Genomic DNA, 22,698 nt, shown 5'->3' with positions numbered 1-22,698 from the left:
CATGCATCTGAGCTCTCTCTGTCTGTTGCCACTGACTTTGGAATCTCAGACATTCATCTACATCTTCCTATTCTTCTCCATCTACCTCTCAGCCATGACTCCACCCCAGAAAGATGACTGCAAGCCAACAAGTTTCATTACAACGGCCCTAAACTGCACAGTTTTAGAGCTTTCTAATTATTCCTCTCTCAGATGTGGTCATGTTGAGAAAGGTCGTAAATCAACAGAAGTAGGAGTGCCAGGCCTGGAGCTGTAAGAAAACTGGAAACAAATGATTTGCCCTGTACTCTGTTCTTTTCCTTCCCTCACTATCCCTCCCTCCAACACCTTACCTCCCTGTCCACCTCCATTGACTTCAAGGCACAATGTAAGATGGAACTAAAACAGTAGGATGTTACAAGTGGGAATTCTGGTGGGCTGAAAGACTGTTCTGGAAGACCTTTATTGGTACACCAAATTCCAAACCCCTGTTAACGCCATCCCACTGGCCACTGACGAGCTCTGCTGAAACAGTTGGGGGTGGAGTGTCTTAGGTACCATCCTCTGGCAATTGCGATGCAGTGCGTGGTGGTGGGAAAGCCAGCTGACAGCTGAGTACTACCTGGGACCAGGGCTCTCTGTCTGCTCTGCAGTCTGGGACTGCCTGTAATCAGCTTCTTTAAAGGTCCCAACCAGTAATTGCTCAGCGTAGCCCCAAGATAGCAATCAAAGACATGCTGAACTCCATACCCCCACCACCACCTTTCCTTCTTTTCTTTTCTCTACCTACTTTATATCTCCCTCACTTTGTATCTTTTTCTGCTGCATTATATTTGAAGACACTGTAAAGAAAACCATCTTAGCATCTGTTTTTTAGTGTTTGAGGGAGGAAATCAATTCAAATTGAACTAATGGCGAAACTGATAGCGCTTTGAAGAGTTCCCCAGCCTCCTCTCTGCGTCTGTGCTGTCACTGTCCTGGTTGCATTTTATCCCATTCTCTGTTCTCTTATCTTTCAACAATTATAAGAGCAGTCTAATGGCCCTTTTAAGTTGCCTGCCAGCTGTATTTGCAAAAAAAATAATGCCTTCTTCTTCATCTGTGGGCACATGTAGCTGTGTTGAGGTTCATTTTCATGTAAGGATCACTGATGCCTTTCCTCTGAAGTCATGATGAGAGCTGTTTGTCTGGGCACGAGATGTGAGTGTATTCATGAGCAGATCTCACGATGTTATGTCAAATCTGTCAACCATCATAAGGTACCAAGCAGTGTTTGATGTGGTATGAATTCCTGTTATCCAAAGCTGTTAATTCCGCCCTGAGTTGCAAGCCCAAAGCATTAGCTGATTACCCAGTGAGATGGTTGGTGGAAAAAACTATTTCCAAAGTAAAGATAAACATTTTCTGGTTATTGTTTTATGCTCAATGATTTCAACATGTGCTTCTGGTTTCTGGTCATTTATGACATTATTATTTTGACAATCAATGTACAGGCTAAATTATTAATCAAGCATGAACTAACTAATAACTTCATTCCAAGCGGGATGTATATTTATATTTTTAGACTGACATGTAGAGTCTGTATTTATTACATAATGTCCTGTCAGTGTTAACTGCAGTAACAAAATAAGTTACTATGTTGCACTTGCTACAAAAGGATGATTATCTTGTTTATAGATTTCACCCTATGTGTAATGTTAGATATTTTGAACCTTTTATACACATTTTATTCATACTTGTTCTGTGTTGTTGCTATAAACAGCATAGTGTCACTGGATGAAGTCATCTGTTAGCTCTCACGAAAAGAGTGAAGTAACAGACACCTGCAGTTTAGCAGATGTCCCATCAATTATCACTGCCTGTTCCTGACCAACCTCACCCTGCACCCACTCCTCCTTCCTGGAAGGCGGCTCTAGGACTAAATCCACTTGTTTGCGCCTTTTATCTAATACAGTGCTGTAATCACTCTGTCCTTCGGTTGCATTTTTTTTTTCCCCCCGTTTCTGTTCCTAGACTATGTCCGGCTAACCATAGAGCTAAAGTTACATTCTGTGCAGAAACACAACATGAACTCTGTAGAGTAGCTTACTGTCACTTTGGTCTTAGTTTGATGGGCACATAGCTCAACTTTAATGCCAGCTTAGCCTGTGTTACACTGAATTAAAGAGGGGGGGAAAATGAAGCAGCGTGTCCTTTCCTCTTAAGACTTAGAAGTTAACCTGCTTAAGAATCTGCCTGACGTGGGATATCAGGTGAGGATCATCCAGCATGGGGGATCAAATCTCATCATCACCAAGCACGCAATGCCAAAGATGCTAATACATAGGCTGACAGTGACTGAGATAGAGAAAAAGTAAAATCACAGAGGGGAAGCAGCTGAAACACATCCAGAGAAAGAGAAATAAAACAGCTTACAAATACCGGAGAGAGGAATGAAGGAGTCAAGGAGAAGAGGGTATCAGTCCTGCAGCTCAGCTGAGACTGAAGAGGGAAGGGAATGAGAGAGTGAGAGAGAATCTGAGCAGGAGAGGGAGAGGAATACAAGCCAAGTGTTTGAAGTGTATCACTGTAGGCCAAACATCTGAAGAGGACAAGACTGCAAACATGTCACACCGCAGCCTGCTTGCATTTAACAACAGATGTTTGGTCTCTCCATCTCCCCTACTATTTCCCCATTCAGGTTGGTCTGACCTAGCAAATGAATATTATATACATCTCTTCTTCCAAACCCTTAGTCATTCTAAGGAGGATTGCTGGCATTTATGGTTGTCCCTAGCAGCCCTGTCCACCAGCACAGGTATAGTGCTTCACCTGAGGCCATGCAAAAGTACATATTGCGGGAAAAGAGAAACACATTACTCATTCACTTATCTCCACCCATTTTCTCCCAGATTGCCTAAGAACTCAAAGTGGCAATCTTCCGTCAACAGCCCCTTCCTCCTAAATACAGAGAGCTGGAACTGTAATTAACCAACTGCAAAGTCAGATTTCCTCCATACATACGTTCTGTCCACTCTCTTCATGGCAGAATGCTCCGCCATGCTTCCTGTTTAAAGTGTGTAATTACCCCGCTGCTGCAGCAGCCCATCCATTCTCCCCACGTACACCGTGGCGTGGCTGGTGATTTGCTCCAAATTTATGGGTGCACGGAGGTTCAATGTTTTAATAATATTTGAGTAATATCGTGGCATGCCTCGTGTCGTCCATGTGATAAATGAAGACACCACCAAGCTATTGCAATTCTGAGCATGACAAGATATTGGTGCCAAACAGCTTTATACCTCTGCACTCCTTTATAGGGCTGGCTGTGGCATGAAGCAGAGCCAGAGGACCTTCATGAATTATAGATATGAGGCTGAATGATTGGGGCTGAGGCCATGTGAGCGATGGACAAACAGGACGGGATGTGGCTGGCTGATGCGCTGCTGTCCCTGTTGTCCCGCTGGATGCTGATGCTTACATAGATTAATGATAGGAAACCGAATAAAACAAGTCCAATGTCGGAACGGTTCATTGGCAGTAAAAGGCAAGACTGCCATGAGATGTCAACTGCTGATGGAAGCTGATGGCAAGTCAGATGTGTTTTAAAGTACGTTTGACAAACAGATCCATTAGAGAGAGCCTTAAAGACCTAAAAACACAAATAGAGAAACCCACATCACTTGTTTTAAGAGTCTCTTTTTGTGTCTTTGTGTGGAGGAACAGTTCTGCTGTGGCAGGAAGTTGCTAACCTCACTTTGGGTTTAAAATGTGCCAGCGTTATTAAAAAAAAGGGCAGTTTTCTGACCAAAAAGCAGAACAAGAATTAAATGGCATATTGAGATATAAATATAAATTTAACAGTGTGTAAAGCATCAAGAATTTCAACATTTAAATTATTACTATGACCGACCTTTTGTTTAATTATTAAGTACTTATTCCCATAATTTTTTCATCTCCAGATTACTTTCTAAACTAATCAGCCTCTTCTATGTCAACAATAATTACATTTCCATCACAGCTCATAGGTGGACTGGCATCTTCAAACTGATTATTCTTAAACAAAAACCAAGAGAGCCCTTTATTTTTTTATATTTTTGTTTTGAATAATGACTGAAACTCTTTTTCATCAGATAACTGATGAATCAATTTTTGTGGTTTTTCTGTTTTTCTGTTATTGTGTCTTCACCAACGTGGTTGTTCACAATTACAGCCTTCGACAAATGCGGTCATTGAGAATCAGATATTTCCAACTGCAGAGTTAATTCACTCATGACAGTAATGTGAATCCATATCCCACTTCATTCTTTGATTCCTTTCTTGTCAGTTTTTGTGCCAGCGCACATTTGTAATACATGGAATTAAACATTGCCATTCTCTTTTAATGAACCACTTGTTGGAGGAGCATTGATTGTGCAGACATTAAGCCCCATGCTCAGATAAGATAACACAGAACATTCTCTAATCTAGCTCTGTCCTACTTCACACTTGACCAGATGGAGATTTTTTTATCATTGAAAGAAGAGCAAGAAAGAAATCTGTTTAAAAATTAATACATTATTTGCACCCAACAACAGCTTACTATCCAGTGTATATCAAGTCTGCAGCAGGCTCTACTGAGTCCCTATTAATAACTTCTAAACATATACTTTTTAAAATCTTTCTCTCTTTTTTTTGTTGCCTCATTGCTGTTCTGGGTTTGTTTTTGTTACACACAGAGAGTGAATCGCATAGTGTCATTTCCACTGATAAGAGGAGAGCTGGTCATCCACCGTCCTGATAAAATCTGAGGGAGGAGATGCCCACACACACACACACACACACACACACACACACCTTCTTCCCTCTTTTTCTTACTCTCTCCTGGAAGGAGCATTAGAGGAGGTGTGTGTGTGTGTGTGTGTGTGTGTGTGTGTGTGTGTGTGTGTGTGTGTGTGTGTGTGTGTGTGTGTGTGTGTGTGCAGGTAGTATTAAGGCTGACCTTATGTACAGCAGGGCAGCTGCCTTCTTTGTCAACACTCATGAGATAAAGTATAAAGTCAGCTAAAGAGGCCATTGTTGTGGCAGGTAGCTGTTGTTACATGCAACTTAAAAATGTCTTTTGGGCGTCTCTGGGAGATTACCACCTGAGATTTATTAAATGGTCAGTGATAAAAAGAACAATGAGGCTTAAGTGGGGTGGGTAAGTGGTCCTAATTCATGACAGGAAGAGGGGCTACGTGGCTCCATGCCTACAAACAGAAGGATGAACTACTTTGCCATCAATTAGCAAACAAGTTCAGTGGCCGGATTGTCTCTGAGACAAAAAGAACAAAAACAATACAGGTTTGATATGAGTAAGTGAGGACCAGACGAGCTAAGAGATAAGTTCCCATGCTATTGTTAAGGTGACACCAGGGCCGGTGGGATATGGCTTGTTTTAGGAGGAATCCTCTCAACTGAATGTTGCAAATTATGTTGTGGTATTGCGTAATTATTCTGACTCCTTTGTCACACAGACGTTTACATAAATTTAGATTAGGGGATTTTAAGGAAAATTGCATATTACATACATTTTTTAAACACAACCAGCATAACCTGAATGTCTTTGACATATGTAACTATCCCCACATGCTGAGCTTTTCTTCTGCTTAATAAATATTTTGAGATTAAAAGCAGTGATTCTACAGTGTTCGGACCGACATGCACAGCAAGCATATGTTTTTCGTGTTAAGAGGATACGTTTAATTTAACTACAGAATAATTATTGAAAATACTAGGCTGCAATCCTAATCTGGGGTCCAATCAAAGCATAAGCCTTAGTCAGATTAAATCTATCCCCTACATTTCCATCTGCTTCAAGACATCTCCAAAGAAATACACATTTTCTTTGGAGAAAACAACAGAATTACATGTTGGCCTGCAGCATTTTGTACGTCACTGTTTACCAAATCAGTATGGATTAAACAGAAGGCTGTCATCCTGGCACAGGAGCAAGTCTGTACAAAAGGACAGAGCAGCATTCCTAAAGTTCCTTGACCGAGCCTAACACACACACACAAACACACACACACACACACGCATGCATGTGCTCCTCCATTACCAAGCCTATGACTTTATGTGCAATCAGCTCGTATATTGCTTGGATGCATTCTTAAATCCACAGCAGCAAATTTGGCCTCTGAATCGACGTAGGGATTAATCAACATGATTTTCAAATGGGTGACATCACGCAAGTGCAGGTTCAGCCGGAAAGTTTTTTCAGAGACAGTAGATGAAGCTACCGTCACCTGTTTGTTTTCGCCTTTTCCTCTCTGTTGTTGATTTTTAAGGAAGAAGTTGTTCCTCTCCTTGAAACAGCCAGCTCAATGCATGAGCAGTCTGCAGGGAGTTGTTGCATTACATCCTGTTTGTCAGGCTCATGCTCAGCTAGTTCACTTAACCCCTGACTGTGGACTGTGTCACCTGTGGTAAACCCTGGGATTGTGCCAGAATTGGAAGGATGGGCTGAAATGAAAGGGCTTCAGGGAATAAAGATAAGGAAAGGTCACACCATCATTTATTGACAGCCAAATTTTACATACAATGAATGTATTCAAACGAGGCCCCTGCAATTAGTGGATTTGCGTACAAGGTGATGGTAAATGTAAAGTTCCACTTTGGTGAACTTCAACAAGGGAATGAAGAACTGGAGAGACCAGAATGGACCATCTAACACCATCAGCACATTTCTCCATTGTCCAAAGATACACTGCTTCAGTAAAGAGGCCAACAGCATGGACACAGGAACTGATGATATCAATAGAACTTGAACAAAGTGTGCTAAGCTCTTGTTCTATTAGTGACTTAAGGCACACACTAGAGGATTTCAATATATTTCAAACCGATCACCTGTCACTAAGACAGATTACATCAAGAATGGATGTTGCTATGTGAAACATTTAGTTTTTTCATGCCTAAATGAATTTCTCCAACTTTTTGAAGATGGCAGCGTCTCTAAACAACCGCGATGCAGCTTGCCAAAACATCAAACCAAAAACATTAAATATTCAGTGTGGTCTAATGTTTGGGGTAAACCTGCATATAGATGAGCCTGCAGTGCAATTAAAATATGTAAAATGATATTTGTGCTCGTTGGGAGTAGAATTATGTTAAAGTACCACACAGACTGTTCACCGTCTTCTGTATCGGAATATGAAAACATACAGTTGTTTTTACAACGTGGTACATTTATCTTAAAGGCACAGTGTTGTGTCTTCTCAACAGTAAGTAGTCTGCCAGTTAACTTTTTGAGAGTGACAGGAGATGACAGCAGTCTGCTATTACCTCCTTGTCTCAGACTTTGGCTCGGCTGCAGACTTGTCAGCCTGTGGCATTTTGGGGATTTGATGATACAGTTACACATGTTCACATATGTCTGGGGGAATTAGGACGTATGTGACACTTGCCTGCCTTTCTTTAGCCGATCTCATACTTGGCCTGTCGGAAATTATGGACCTGTCTGTCTACACCATACTGCATTTCACACTTTGGATTTTTTTATTACTCACTTTGCGTGTTACGCCTAATATATCAGCCACTGTCTCCTCTCCTAACTGACTCAGTTTCAGTGGAGCTTGTTTTAGTCCTTCTTTTTTAAAGACCATGACCAATTGAATATGTTTAGTTGGCAACTGTCTTCCTACACTCATGAACACTGGGCCATTGTGAAGAAAAGGCAAAAGAAGCTTAAAGAACCTTCCATTTTTTAAGTTGTGTGTGACAAGCTAAATATGTCTCATGTGATGCCCCATCCAACTGTGTACTGTTGCAAACCCCAGGTGATGTGTGATTAACAGTGTCTGTATGTAACAAGTCTATTTGTATATTTATGTTTTGGTGTGTAAAGATTGTCAGATTAAGGCTGGATTCACACAAACATTGTCACTGAATTTAAACAACGCAAGGTATGTGTTAAAGTTTCCTACATATGCCTATAATGCTTCGTAGCTAATAAATTCAGTCCAGCCAAAATTCTGCATGGAAAAAACATCTTTGCAACTGCAGGAACAGCACTTTCCCAGTAACTCTGCTCAATGCTGTGCTTCTAGTATGTGTTTTTGAGTGTGCGCAAACCACCCGTCTCCTGAGGCTTACTCCTTTAATCATATATGTACTTGGAATCCCATACTCCATGAAGTTTAGCACTAGTGGTGACTGAAATCTCAGCTTCATTAGCAAATACAGTAGTAAATGCATATAATAAAACATGAAATATGCCAAGAGCATATGTGACCTTCCTTTTCCTTTAAGGAGACTTGTGCTCTAACAGTCACATTATCAAGTGAAGCAGTTAATGCAGTGAAAGTAAAGGGGAAGTGTGGCAATTTATTCAGTGCACACCTGCCTGTTTTTATATTGCAGAAATATATTTTGTCAAATTAGGAATTGTCATTTAAAATGTGTTATACACATGATAGGAAATCCTAATGAGAGTTGAATTGAATAATAAAGTATAGCATAGAAATAAATCATTAATCATAAATAGTAGTGTATAAAAAAAATAGAAATTCATTTGTTTTCTCATTGTTTTGGATCACGACTATGACTTTGTAGAAACATTTTAAATAGTCTCCTATTCGCTCTCATCTTTGAAGCCGTCTTTGAGTAGTGAAGTCTTTGAGTAGTGGAATACGAGTCAAAATGTCTAGGATGTGTATTGATAGGAAAAAGCACCTACTATATATATATATATATATATATATATATATATATATATATATATATATATATATATATATATATATATATATATATATATATATATATATATATATATATATATATATATAAAGAGAGAGAGAGATAGATATAGATATAAATATATATAGATATATACTGTAACTGGGCCCACATCAGGATGTATCTCTAGGATGGTTTGGCAGGTAAATTTATTAATGATTAAACATACTCATATTACTCATCATTTTAAACATGACACCCTCTAAGCAGCATTTAAATATAAACATCCAAACTATGATAACTAAATTATATTCTATATATATATATATAATTGATCAGCGCTTAAATTTGAAAGAGTGAAAATAATTATTTTTACATCAAATAACTGTGTAATTACACTATAAATAAAATGTGCAAAGAAAATCAAACTTAACTGCACAGTTTAAAGACTCTCTCTATGTATCAATGGTCACAAATAAACATGCAGCAGATCAGATTAGACAATGTCCATTAAGCCAATTTAATAAAAGTAAAGGCATTTATGGTGTGATACTGGTTTAATCTGATACGTGGGTGCACATACAAGAGTGTTGATATCAAGAGGTACAGATCATAAAAGATGGAGGAAGTATCATAATCTCTTATTACATCATTCATGGAGGTTATTGCAAAGACATAAACCACTGTTGCAGGAAATGGCTTAACAACTGTCATAAAAGTCAGTTAAATACTATTCTCCCCCTCTGCAACCCTCCATTTCCGATCAATATGGTATGTTGAAATGGCAAGGATGTGTTCTTTTTGTGTGTGTATGTGTGTGTGTGTTTATCGCACATTCTCTGTTGAAAAAAAAAATGTATCTGAAGGATTTAAGTTTTGTTCACCACCAAATATTAGTGTCAGCTGCCATCAACCTGTTCTTATTAGCTGTTTTTCAGGATTTTTCCCTTCGTGGTCCATTTTCCTTCACATTGGTATGAGCACACCCAACCCAGCTACGGATGGGTTGTCTTTGAAGTTAATGACTTATAAATCTGTGGACAATAGCACAGTGGATCAAACACTATATGTGCCATGAATTTCAGGAGTTGTTATAGGTAAGCTTTTTATCCACATCTCTAGGAACTCCTCATATAATTGTCCACCAGCTAAAAGTTTTTAAACTTAGAATTCCTGTGTGCCTCCCCCCTTCCTGTGATGACCCACTCTGTGCTCTCCAGAGGTCATGTATTTGGTGATGTGCCTCACTCAGAGAGCTACCTAAAGCCATTTTATCAACCAAAACAGACTTAGTGGACCTCCCTCTCAGTTGTGTCCCAATTATCCCTGTGAATCTTACAACAGGTATCCAAATGTCAAGCGTCTACCATGTTATTTCTCCCACAACTCCTCCATGGAGTAGATTCAGTAATTAGTACCTGTGGGATGTGTCAGTATGATCAGAGGGCGAGGGCTAAGCATGGCTCCATGCTCAAGCGGTCCTTCATAACGGCTCCATGGTTGCATTGTTCAGACAGGGATTTTTGTTCAATAAAGCGCCTGAATCAGACGTTACAACAGTGTCAGCAGTGTGCAGCTATGAAGGCTGGGGCCGTTAGTGTACTGGGGTGGGTCGTAGTGTTCTCACAGCCTTGAGAGTTGCATTCCCACAATTGTTAAGGCAGAAAGAGAAAGGTTTTAAAAGTTTGTAAGTAATGCTGGAGCAAGGAAGGCATTGTGCTGTGAATGGAAAAGAATGAGGTTTGGGGGCATTTCACTAAAACTATCAACAGATTATCCTACATGATTTGACAGAAGGCAAATCTGTGCCCTTTTTGTTGACACATCATCTTTGGTTTTCTAACCTATAGGCCACATTTAAACCAGCCATTCAAAAATCAACTGTCTATCTCATAATCACATCAAGCAATACCTGCTTGGATACAGCAGCTATTGTATATAACGTGTATGCTGTCGATGTATAAACCACAAAATAAGCGAGCCACAGGGGCCACATCCTGCATAACTTTAAGAGTCTGATATATTAACTAGAAATAACAGCGAATTTAAACAAGCCAAAAGATATTGCTTATTATCACCGACTACCACTGACTAATGTCTGCACTGTGTTTTGACATTTAATGTTTCTCAGTAACGAGGTGCATGTGTTGTCAGTAAAAAGCAAAACTTCGGTGCCCACACGAGCATGCTTGATAACTCAGTCGGAATCAGAAATCACTATCTGAATTTTTCCAAAGCTAACTGATTAAATTGATGAACAATCCGCTCTAGCTTCTGCTTGATCCTCCGCTGTGGCCTCAGCTGAGAGCACCAAGCTTCTGTCTCCAGCTGTGGCTAACATACGCCCACCATTACCTGGCCTCATCCCTCTGTAAGCCCCAACACCAAGTCAGAGAGCCACTGTTGAAGTGAGTGCTGCAGGGATCTCACGAAGCCTCATCAACCAAACAACTCCACTCAACAGCTTTCGGCTTGTCCCTTCAGTGTTCTCCACAGCAGAACGTGTTCTGCTTGTTGATTTGGCATGAGTTTTTTTTTTTACGAAGGATGCCCTTGCTGCCGCAACCCTCGCATTTTACCTAGGTTCAGAACTGGCACCAAGGTGGGCCTTCATGGCTGGGTTGAGCCACACCTGGTGTGCTGGGATTCGATCTAGCGGCCTTCTGTATCCCAAACCTAATGCTCCACTGATTGATGAAGAAAACCAAACAGGAACATCATCAGTTCAGTATCAGCAGTTTAATGATTTTTACTGACTGACAATGAAACACTGCTGTAGGAAATATTCCTACAAACAAAAAGTGTGTGTGTGTGTGTGGGGGGGTCTTTTTACCATCTAGTTTCACTGCTCTTGTCTTAAGTATGCAGGTCCACCCCTTCTGTGTACTTATCTCCTGGTGCTGACTCTCTTGGTAGTAATAAACATGAATATGATATTAATTGACACTTCTGGCAAGATGTGTCTTGGTCGTGGACTACCTGTAGATCTTTGTTACACGCTGCTTTTCATTTCTACATATGTCTAAAGAGAATTGACTTGTTGAGAGAGCTTTTTATTGTCAGATCAGTTGTATTAAGAAAAATTGGATATTATATTCACATTGTGTCCCACTCATTTCTATGACATTTGCTCATTTAGCACACATAAGGACAAAGTATCCATGGCCTTCCACAATTATTCTGTGTGTGTGCACCCACAGAGTACATGCACATCTGAAACTTGCTCTAAATGATTTATTGGCTCTTGGATTCTTGCACAGTTAAATTGGATAAAATAATATTTGTCTTTTTAAATGATCCTGGGGCTAAAGGGCCTACTCCTTGTAATACAGGAATTTGGTGCTCAGAAAAGTGTACTCTTGGATAGTTTTGGAGCTGTGCTCTCACAATTTCTGATATTGTTAGGTCAGTTATCTGAGTAGTTAACAGTAGCTGAAACAGAACAAGAAACGAGTAATGATGAGCAAACCTTTCGCTGGTTAATAAGAGTCAGAGTGCCTCCATCAGATTTTGATAAACAGACTCGGTTCATCCTTGAGCGTCATTAAAGGTATTTATGTATCTCTATATTTTAAACCAAACAATGGAATTCACTTTCCTTTGACTTTCTCTCAAGCTTCCTTAACTCGGAGAATAGATAATAAAGCAACACAGAGAAGCTGCTGGAAATCGACTGATGAGACCGCTCAGCTCAGTGTCTCTGTTTGATATAAGAGCTATTCTATGCAAAAGCACTCCCCGCTCGTTTTTTCCCCTTTCCTCCCCCTTTGTCACTTAAAGAATGCTTGGCGCCTGTGGATTAATTAAAGTCTAAACATTAAATATTGATTGATGCATTATCAGTGGCTCACACTCGCCTCCTCTCAGATTGATTTCCACCGTGATTTATTGTCATATTTGCAGAGTCATTTCACCTGATAACAAAGAGAAATTGCTAGCAACCTTGGTACCCCCACCATTAGCCCCCCACATTGACACGCTCCCTGATACTTAACCCTCCTCCCATTCTCCCCCTTTTTCTCTCTTGTTTTTCGCTGTCTTTTTATTCTTCCACTGACTTTTAATCCTTAATCTTTGCTGTCATTTGTGTGCCATTAAACAATAAGTCTGCACTGCCTTTTCTCTCACAGTTATTCATACAGTGATGTGGATGCAGACGCGTGTTACTGCTCAGTCCAAAAAAATGTGGATAAAAATTACAATTGCAAAAAATACTAAATTACCTTCAAATTAAACAAACTCTTGAGATGGTACAGGCAGCTATATCTTGGAATTTTTAATATTTGGGGAAATGTCATCATTTTCAAACCCATGTTGTTACATTGGATTAGGTTACCAAGATTCAAAATGTGCCAACCAAGAAAAAAAGTACTCAAATGTGTTTAATTGTGTTAAAAAATATATTTTATGTATGTTTATGTTATTCATAACTTAAACATAATTTTGATTATGAAAAATTATGTTTTTGATGACTTACCTTCTTAACAATTGTTAAGAACAGGTAGGAGAATTGTGTACTGTATTACATAGATTCCCCCCTGTTGTTGCGCTGTTTTCATGTGTCAAACATAATTTACGGTTTTTCTCCTCAGCCGTCAACTGTGAACTCTATTAATTTGTAGGAGGAAGTCTGATTTATAGGCTTATGAGCCCATGTACTCACATCATCATTTGTTAACCAGATATTTGCTGCCAACTCCCTGGATGATGGCATCACCCTAGTTCTCTGCAGCAAACACACACATTGTGGACATTCGCAAACACACACAGATATACACAACCATGTTGTATAAATTACACACTTTGATATTTTTTCCTCTTCTGTTCAATCTTATGATAACGGACTTTGTTTCTGTTTTAAGGAGCGTCTTGTCATTTTTCACTCAGACAGTCCAACTCTTCACCTTACTGTTACCATCTAATTAAGCACCCTCTCTGGTGTAATTTAGATCCTATTCTTATACCAGCATTAGGAAGACACATTACTGAACTCCCTGAGTTAGGGGGTTCCTCAATTCAGCCTATTTACACCATGTCAAAACTGAAAAGTGCTTTGTTTACCCACACTTCCTATTTTAAAACTTTTACTTTTACTTAAATGAACTCATTATGGGTGACTGTGGCTCAGGAGGTAGAGCAGCCGTCCACCGATCCCAGGGTTTTTGATCCTGTCACATGTCAAAGTGTCCTTGAACAAGACACTGAACACTAACTTAGTTGCTCCTGGTGAGTGCACTGCAGCTGCATATCAGCTCCCCCATCGGTGTGCGAACGGCAAATTGGCAAATTAAGTTTTGCTGATTTTAACTTGATTTGGTGACACTGAATTATGACATGTATCCAAATTAGTTTTTGTTACATCTGTGTGTAGGCGTGCATACATGTCTGCTGTAACACTGGAGATCATGTGAGTCTTAATCCGTTAAACCAGTTTTGAGGCAAGAGATGCATGTCACCCAGATCTCACTTGATATTGTTTTGCCTGCTAAATTGCATTATAACCCATGAGGAGATGGTGTGGGAAACAACTTGAATGCAGAACTGAACACATGTGATGTCAGTGTGGTACAACACGGGTAAACTTTACGCCATCATTGATTTAGTTTGCATTGCATCTGTTTGTACAATTTGATACCAAAACTGATAAGTTGTTGCATAAATTAAATAACTTCTTGTTTCAATTCATCTGTGTGGGAATTTCAGCTCTGCTTCTCCTCTACTCATTAGCCATACATTGTCCATTGAGAACATTGTTAATCAAGATAGCCCCTCTGTGTTTGACATCCATAATCAGTATGCACAGAGGGAAATTATTCAATTAACCCTAATTAAGACTGTAATATTCTACAAACTGCATGAAGATTACCCTTGTGCCTTGACTGTTTCAAAGCATGTTCACACACACTTTACAAGCTCATCTATTGTCTGGAACCGGTTAATTAAGACTAAATTCGCTAATTGTTCATTTGTATTTTTCCTATTGGCCTGTCATGATAAATCACTGTGCAGTAATTCATCTAGCGGAATGTGCTTTATCTCTGTCATATTGGAGCTCGCAGTGTGGCTGAAGATGAAATGTTCATTGTTAGCATCATCTGTCACACTGTGGGAGGAGAGTGATGACACAGCTGTGATTTGCTTGAGCCTCACAGTACCGGTCCTCTTTACCTCTTACAGCTAAACTGGGTTTCGATAAGTTATCACTGTGAATTTCTCTCATTTACACTAGTAACTGAGCAGTTTTAGCAGCACAAACCTACAGATGGTGTCAAGGAAAACAGGCCTTGACACCACAGGGTAAATCTCAATCTGTAGTTGACCTCCTTTTTTGTCCGACATACTACCATTTCATCTGCTCTGTCTCGTTTAAAATGGGTAGTTTACCACTAACAAATAAATAAAAATTTATATTGTTGCAACATGTTTGTTCATTGAACTGAATTGGTTGCTTTGCTTAAGACTACTGACACTGGAGTGAGAGAAGCTGTATGTTTTACCCATTTATTCATTAATTCATCATTACAAATAGACTGTGGCTTCCATTTAATCTACATTGCACAGAGCTAATTATTTAAACTGATTATACATCTAGCAAACCTTTAACGGGTTATACACTACAGTATATTATAGTGTAACTAACTATATCAGACAGTTATATAAAACACATAACTGTAAATATTAGTACATATTAAGGATTTCTTAGTGAAAGCTATTTCAACTCAGTTTGTTCAGTGGATTTACTGTAAATGGTTGCTAAACTAATACACAATCAGCCACCACTGTATGTAAGAATTTTCCCAGGATCATGTCAGCAGATAAAACTCAGGAGCTGGGAACCCGCCTGTTTGAGGGATTCATTTATAGGCCTCATGTTAGTTAAACAAATCCTAGCACCTTGACTATTCTGTGGTGAAGCAGTTCAATACACTGACCTCTCCCTCACTCTTCTCTGCAGTCTCTCACCGCTGCACGTGTTGGCTTCAGCATCTACCAATCGCCTTATTGATCCAAAATGAAACACTGGACTCATCAATACAGCCTTAATGCGAGTTTGTTGTTCAATCACATGCCATTTAAATCACCGGGCTGGAGACTCGCAAGCCATTCGTTTCCTGTCATACACTGCACGTCCCACCAATTTGCTTTTGTCATTTTGAGAGGAGTGTGCAATTATCATAAATATCTCCCTGGGCTCAGTTTGTCAACCCCACAGTGCAGTGTGACCATGCCTGCAGGAATTCAGAATTCAGGAGTCTGTCTTCCACTTTTTAAAATCTCCTTTGTTATGTCTTTTATCCCGTGTTGAAAATAGCTGCTTTTATCTTACCAATACTTACGGTGGCCTATTCTTACATCTTAAATGAGGTTTCATGACTGTCACAAATGAAGTCAAAGTGTAACCCCATTGATTAGGCTGGTAATTAAGATGTAAATGTGGTTGTGGGATGGTGAGCGATCACACCTGCGATAATAGCAGACTGCTGTTAACATCACCAAGGGTCTGAATGCCATGCAGTGCACTGCCTTATCAATGTTTGGAGTGATCGTCTGTTTAAGTATAGGCTCCACTACTAATTCATGCTGTTTGCTAGTGCTGTGCTGCCACTGGAAGATTCTGGTCTGCAAGGAAATGACAGTTTTCTTCAGTGGGTGCAAGTCTCTCCAGATATCGTCTCAGTACAAGGTGGCTCTTGTGTTAGCCACCTGGTTAAACAAAGGACCACTGCAAGATGCTACAGTCCAAATGAAAATCACCTTAACTGCCAAGTGCAATGAATGTAGAGGAATTTGTCATTGTGACATATTCACAACTCATGTTGACAGAACGTGCTGACACACAAGGCCACAAAGACCTTCAATACTGTCTGAAGGGACAGCAGAAGACATATAGTGGCTTGAGCATTAAAGCTGCTGTGAAGTTTCAGGTTAGATTAATTTGTGCACAGTTTTTGAGAGTAAAAGAGAAATTATGCCTACCTTAATATTACTATAAGCCATTAAGTGAAGATGCACAGACAACTTTGCACTTTTTGCGCTATTCAGAAAGACAAACATTCAATGATACGCTCATACACTGCGACACTTTTTGTGTGGAGAGCAGATGTGAGTGTGGTGAGGATTTAGATAGACCAGCCATGTGCAGCCGCTGGCAGTCCTGTGGGGTCTGGGCGCTCACAAGTTGGTGTTAACAGTTTAGCTTCAGTGCCAGGTAGCAAATGAATGACACGGGCTGGGGTGGCACGTCCTTGGAGATGTTTGTCAGAAGGTGTCCCTCTCTTCTTCATGTTTACACTCACGGGGGCCACACTTGGCCGTTAGCAGGGAAGAAAACTGGGAAAACATTCGTCTTCTGAGAGCCAAGACTCTAACTGTGAATATTAAAGAGAAATGGAGAAGGAGAGAGAGACAGAGAAAACCAGCTATCTGGGCAAAACAAAGCTGAGTTTGGAGAGCCGAGAGCACATAATAAGCACTGCTCTTTCACTGCACACCCAGGGCACTCTGGAAAAGTGGGGAGGCTGCTGAATGGGAAAGGAAGTAATAAAAAGCAAACTTCTTTGAAAAGAGTCCTGTGTGTGTGTGTGTGTGTGTGTGTGTGTGTGTGTGTGTGTGTGTGTGTGTGTGTGTGTGTGTGCGTGTGTCTGTGTGTGTGTATGAGCCCATATGCATGCATGTGTTTGTGTGCCTGTCTGCCTGAGTGATGACTACATACAGTCAACCTGTAATAGAGTTTTGGGGCATGACATGAAACCATTGGTGCTTTTTGACACTTTCGATTGCTGAGACACACAAATATTAAAATCAGGGACAGTTGGGAGAGCACTTGTGAGGCTTTGTGAAAAGATAAGGAGATGTGTGCTGTGGTCCCTCGTCAGACATTTTGATGGGAGTTTAAAAAGCAGCAACTCACCAGACAAGAAGTAGGAGGCAAAGTAAAAGGGCACTGGAGTTTGATGAGGGAGTCTGATTGCCATTCTGTCTGACGTGCAGCCTAAATGAGCTGAGAGAAGGACTGTTTGGTTTGACCACACACACACACACACACAAACAAAAGTGGCCACTGAAGTGTCTGCTTTTTAAGCATTTTGCATAAAAACATGAAACCACTTTACTTATTGAGTTAGTGGGTGTTCTATATTAAGAGATTTTTAAAAACACTAAACTGCTCTGATGTCACTACACTTTGTACATGAACTGTTTTGTACTGCTTTGCTGTAATGTTGCAATAAATGAGTAAACTCCTTTTTACAGAGGTGAAAAGGAGCAAGACAAGAGGAGAAGTAGAGAACGGGGAGAAAGTGACTTGTGGTGAGAAGAGGAGGCAGGGGAGACACATGGAAAGGAAGAAGCAAATTGGGGAAGTGTTAGCAGTGCTGTAACTTCTCTGAGTTTCCCCCCTGAGGTAGTCTTTTCACCAGTCATCAGGGACCTGACTTCTCTGATGTCCCGTATCTGACTAGACTTTTACAAGTGGGGTAAATAAAGAATGACAAGCCCCACCTCAGCCCCCCCCCCCACCCCCTTTTTACCTCCAGGCAGGCTTCAGCCCTCCTCTCCCTGTCTGGTTATAGACTGTGCAACAATACAGTCTTAACTAAATAGCATCTTATTTCACCTCTCTTTGGCTTTTCGAAAAATGGGCCAATTTTTTGCAGCTTTGCAGAACTTTTAATCCCCTGTGTTTTATCATGTCGTGACTGAGTAGCTAAATAACACTTTTTACAAAAGCAGATACGCTCACGGCGACTTCCCTCTGAGCAGCACACAGACATACATTTAGAGCTCTCTATCTCTCTCTCTCCCGTGTCCTCCTAAAGAGCTAAATGACGCAAATGCAAACACATGAGAGGACCTCACATTGAGCCTGCAACGCAGTTATTTCCAATACATTGCTGATTTTTAACCGCAGAAACCTCAGTGCAGTCTAATGTTTGTTTATGCATGTTTTAAAGAGCAATTAAGTCCAGAGAGGCATCATATTTAGTGTTTTTTTTTTTTTATTTGTTGGGTGTAAGGAAAAGAATGAAAGAAGCAGAAGTCAAACTTGAGTAGCCATTTGATGAAGTGCACTGTGCTGTACAGGCACTAAAATGGCACGCTCAAACATGGGCCACGTAAATCAATCCAAAAACAAAAACAATCTTTTCATAAGAGCAAAGAATTCTGCAGGGAGTGCAAACTGTGCTGAATTAAAAAATAGAAAAATGTACTCATGTAATCATGATGTGAAGCGCATGGCAGCATTTGTATGCTGATTCACTTTGGGAACCGTTAATTCATGCACACTATCAATTTAAAAACAAAGCCACAACATGAAGTAGCAGTAACTCTCTGCATTCAGTCCACACCAGGGAGTGTGGGAGTGTCAAACAGGCTCCGTCCGGCCTCCTCTCCCAGTCCTTCCCTGTAGCTCGAGACCGGTCGGGGACAAGCTGGAGATCAATAGCTTGTGTTTGCCCACAGCAACCCCATTTCTCAGCCAGGACACTGATGCTAACTATCAATAGCAATAAGGGGCTATCTGAGACACAGTTAACTGCTGGCCAACCAACACAGCTGTCTGGCGGCAGTTGATAAACATCTTGTGCCCAGAGTTACTGCGAATAACCCGCTTGATGTGTTTCAGCTTTGTGGGTGTATTTACTGTAAGAAATTCTGGTTACCTGCATGCTGCTTTGTTATGTGGTTACGCGACTCGCCTGGCTTGCTTTGTGGCTGGGACACAGACATCATAGGCACGTACTCTTTACGTTATGTGTTTACGAGTACGTGAAGTAGTGTCGGGATAAGTCAATGTGTAATTTTTAGTTTTGCTTCCAGGTTCTTAAAAATACATAAACACTCAGCTTTCGGGGGGTGATGTCTGTAATTTCTTCAAGATGTCTGGAGTGTTTGGTTCTTCTGTAACCTCCAGTCTTAGTGATGTGTGTCAGTGTAATCCGGCTCCTTTCTGTGAAACATCTAACAATCTAAGCATCTCTCCTCATCCAAATATCATTTGTCAATGTCATATGAAAGCGGAACGCGTTTTTCAAAAACATGAAGGAGCCAAAATAGGAGTCTTGGTGGTCGTCCAGTACCATGGTGTTTCTCGTTAATGCAACTCAAGCAAGCGTGCTTAATCAGATACAATCAAGTGAATTTGTATCATAACAGTTGGAGGATTTAATGATTGCATCTCAGCGAATGTGAGTGTCTGTTCAGAAAAAAAGGAGAGCGCTGGCTAATGAGAAACAGGCATAGCGTCTTCCTAACATGACTTACTGAATTGAAAGTGTTGGTATTTTTAACTCTGGAAGTGTGTTAGTAAGAACATGTTTTTGTTTATGGTTTATAATTTTAAATGATACATTTATAAAGGACGTTATAAGGGTCCATTTTCAAATTGAACTGATGTTACATGTGACTACAACATAAATTTATTTACACACTGAGGTCATATTAACTTTATTTTGAATGAATGATTCGATATTTCGATGATCTTTACTTGCTTTCCTCTAACAGCAGGTAGTTTTTTCTATTTTAAAGTCTTTATTTGTGTTATTAATTATATATTAACATATTTTTTCTTTATGTATGCAACCGTACAACAGGATGCAGACGTGGATTTCTGTGTGACTGCACACCACCTGTGGTGTCTGGTTTCCAGTTACACCAGTCTGAACAGGACACCGCTGGCCACCTTGCCTCTCTCTGTAATAACTGGAATGATGAGACACTTCGTCAGGGATCCTTTGGCACATATCTTTTAACACTTGTACACTTGTACCTGGGGAGTTACAGCTGACACACACACACAGTCATTCAGAGTGAGCTGAAAGTGTGTGTGTGTCACGGATGACTGTACAAGTGCCACATGCAAGCTCACATTTACACACACACACTCTCACACACAGACAGTGCAGATGCTGTGCGCGCAATGGGCCACTGACCTCCAGCACCTCTGCGACACCCTTGAATGTTTGCTTGTTTTCCCTCAAACAAGGCAGGATTGAAAGGCAGTGTCTGTAACTGCAGCTGAGATAATGTAAAAACAAACATGACCCATTGATATCGGGTAATGCTGGAGGAAGTTGTCAGGGGGCACAATGGGGGGGAGACAATCTGTGGGACAAGTGGTGGCAGGGCTGCTCGAGGACAATAGAAAGGGTTTGATCTCTTAATTAATGGAGGCTATTCTCTGCTGCTGCTGCAGGTACTGAATTTTAATGCAGGCAATTTTTCAATGGGATTTCTTTAGTGGCAAACAGACCTCTAAATGCTGCATTCTGATCATTGGGAACACAAAGTAATTTCAATGTATACTAGAAATATTGATAGTGTGAGTTGCTGCTGATAACTTCCTTAAGTTCTTTGGATTATACAAATGGCATCTTTTACGTGCAAATACACACGAGTGGTCATTTTTGGATCATAATTGTACGATTTAAAATATATCAGGATTATTTCCAATAGGAGGTTTTGCAGTCGGACTACTTGAACAAAGTAGCTGCCACTATTAAAAGTCCAACAGTGACAGTGTGTGTTTCTTAGTACGATAAAAAATGTGGGCCCATTTCTTTATTTCTTTGAGCATGAGGGCATCTTACAACAATCCCTTTAATCAAGCTACTAATCCTTTTGCAAGATGTCAGCATGTTGTGAAGGAGACTATGCTCATCTTGATATTTGTGCTGAGAACAATAAGGAAGGGGGGGGGGGGGAGTCAAAGATTTCAGCACTTCAGCAAGAGTGTCTGCTATAAAAATATTTTATATGTATTTTGTAAATGATACATAATGAGGTTATTGTCTGTCTGAGCTGGTGTGTTTTAATGTTTTGATTGTTTATTTTCTCATAATTTAGAAGCCAATATTTAAATGTTTTTAAACAAGGGGCCTAAAAGATATTTGCCTATATTTAACTGGTGCCTTCTAAAATAATCACAGGGTTTAATAATGGTCCCGATTTAGTGAATTAGTCTTCCACTTGTTAAATTGACTCTGCATAGACCCGTTTAAACTATAAGTTTTGCCCGTGCACTCGTGCTCCTATAATCACACACACACACACAAACACACACACGTGCAGCTGACCTAGATGAAGGCCTGATCCAGCTCGTTAGAATTCTTTAGGCATCGCGTCGAGCAGGGGAGCAGGACGCTGAATAGAAACCCACCACGTGTTGAATGCGGTGTCACACAGAAAAAGGGGGCTTTCTGTTTAGAAATACACTGAGTGAGGATCACTAACTGCTCGGGTTTGAGAGATTCCTCGCTGTAACTATCACATTATGCGGTTAAAGGCGTAGTGTTTCTGTGGTATATGATCAATCACGGCATGTCAGTGATAATAGTGAATGATGGCAGCCGGGCTGGAGCGTCTGTGATGTGTTGCGCACAGCATTGATTGCGCAAAGAAAACAGGAAAATGTGCACTTTTTTTAATGCGGCCAAAGTCTTCTGTCACTTTCCTCTGATCAGCCTCCGAAAACAAACCCTCTCTCTTCTATACTGACAAAAATCAGCTGGAGGTTTTGGTACTTAAAATAATCAGTCTTATGATCAGTCTTCATTTTTTTTTTAAGTGATGGGATTTATACAAAAATATAGACGTGCCCTTTTGAAAAATTATTTGCAGGTTGCCAACCATTTTAAGAAATTTACTATGAGTGAAAATATTACTCTCAGTCCTCCTTCCTGAGGTAAATTACAAAACTGTCCAAATGTAATAACTCATATAACTAATAAAACTAGATATTATAAATAAGATTTTATCTTCTGTATTTTATAATTATGCGTACTCCTGTCAAATACATCTATGGATTAAACAATTTAAATGAACTAAAGTTGAAAACTTTGCCAGGCGCTGGCATTGAGTTATGTGTGCTGGGTCCCCAAATTGTGTCCGCCCGTGTCATTCAGCCCGTGATTGTTAACACTGTATCCTCACCGTCCCGAGTGAATCTCATTTAAAATGTCTCCCGCTCGGCTGGGCTGCAAATCACCCTGTTTACAATCTCACACCAACACTCACGTCAATTAACTGGCCATTGATTTT

This window comes from Channa argus, chromosome 2 (assembly GCF_033026475.1).
Source record: "Channa argus isolate prfri chromosome 2, Channa argus male v1.0, whole genome shotgun sequence".
NCBI lineage: Eukaryota > Metazoa > Chordata > Actinopteri > Anabantiformes > Channidae > Channa > Channa argus.
This window is presented reverse-complemented; position numbering follows the sequence as displayed.